This window comes from Sciurus carolinensis, chromosome X, assembly GCF_902686445.1.
Source record: "Sciurus carolinensis chromosome X, mSciCar1.2, whole genome shotgun sequence".
Taxonomy (NCBI): Eukaryota; Metazoa; Chordata; class Mammalia; order Rodentia; family Sciuridae; genus Sciurus; species Sciurus carolinensis.
The window spans coordinates 129,216,949-129,218,679 of NC_062232.1; the positions used below are offsets into that span (position 1 = coordinate 129,216,949).

General features: G+C 32.3%; 1 non-coding gene across 1 annotated transcript; it reads right to left on the reverse strand.

The window, feature by feature from the left end:
• Nucleotides 1-1,120: 1,120 nt before the first annotated feature.
• Nucleotides 1,121-1,226, reverse strand: LOC124972714 (U6 spliceosomal RNA). Its single transcript, XR_007106507.1, has one exon. It is a non-coding gene; the product is annotated as a U6 spliceosomal RNA (small nuclear RNA).
• Between the last annotated feature and the right edge of the window lie 505 nt (nucleotides 1,227-1,731).

Genomic DNA, 1,731 nt, shown 5'->3' on the forward strand with positions numbered 1-1,731 from the left:
TGCTGGGTATAGTATTTTTTGGGCATCAACTTTCTTTCAGACCTTGGTATATATTATTCCAAGACCTCCTAGCTTTGGGGGTCAGATTTGAAAAATTAGCTGAGCTCCAGATTTGTTTTACTCTAGATGTGACCTGTCATTTTTCTCTAGCAGCCTTTAAAATTCTATCCTTATCCTGTTAGGCATTTTCATAGTAATGTGCCTTGGTGTGGGTCTGTTGTAATTTTGTATATATGGGCTCCTCCATGTCTCCTGTATTTGATTTTCCATTTCTTTCTTAAAATTTGTGGTATTTTCAAATATTATTTCATTGAAAAAATTGTGCATTCCTTTGATTTCTATCTTTTGAGCCTTCATCTATCCTGATAAATCTTAAGTTTGGTCTTTTCATGTTATCTCATATTTCTTGGAACTTAACATCTTTTCTTCATGGTCAACTTTATTTTCAAGATTATATATTTTGTCTTTATTGTCTGTGTTTCTCTTCCAAGTGGTCTGATCTGCTGGTGATGCTTCCCAATGAATTTTTAATTTGATTCATTGATTCTTTCATTTTGAGGATTTCTGACTTACTCTTCTTTAGGACCTGTATCTCATTATTGAAGTGATCTTTCACTTCTTGTATTTTCTCTCTGACTTCATTTAACTATGACCTCATAGATCCTTTTAACCATGAACTTCCTGAATTCCATCTCTGATATTTTCTCTACTGTGGTATCATTGGAGTCTGTTGTTGAGGGGTTCTGGGTTGTGACAGTTTGTTCCCTTGCTTTTTCATATTTTTGTGTGTCTCACCATCTATCTGGGTGGATCTGAAGCTATAGAGTTTCTACAGTATGAATTGATTGTGTCCCTCTATGTTACTAGTACCTCACAGATTGGAGGGAGCCCACTGATAACAACAATCTATGCAAACAATATATAGCAGTAGACTAAGTACTTAGTTCCTATTTTTATATCTGTAGTGTTTATTGGTCCAATATTCAGAAATAGGATCATCATTTCCATCAGTAAAAACAGTAAATAATCATGAATTATGTCTGACATAAAATCAAACAATACATGTTGTCTGTGACTTCTGCTATATTAGTTATTGCTCTGACATTGATGATAGGGGCAGAAAAATATGGAACATTTCACAAATTTTTGTGTCATTCTTGTGTGGGGACCATGCTAATCTTCTCTGTATTTTCTAATTTTTAGTGCCAGAGGAAGCATTGTTAGGCATTTTAATTATGTCTTGGAGAGGATTTTTTCTGATCTTGACTATTTAGTATTCTTTATGCCTTTTGTATTTGGATTTCCATCTGTTTCCTAGTATTTGGAAATTTTTTCTGATATTATTTCATTGGAAATGTGTATTCCTTTAGTTTGTATTTTGGAGTCTTTGTCCTTATGCCAGTGATGCTTAGATTTGGTCTCTAAATGTTATACCACATTTCTTGACTATTCTGGTCATGGTCTTTTAACATCTTTTCTTTATTGTTGACTTTATATTCAAGATTATGTGCATTGTCTTTAATGACAGAAATTCTGTTTTCAAAGTGGTATAATCTATTGGTAAGGGCTTTCCATTGAATTTCTAATTTGATTTATTCAGTCTTTCATTTCTAGGATTTGTGTTTAGTTCTTTTAAGAATCTTTATCTTTTAATTTAAATGATCTTTCACTCTTATATTTTCTTTCTCAGTTCATTCCTTACATGTTATTTTATATTATTGAACATCTTCA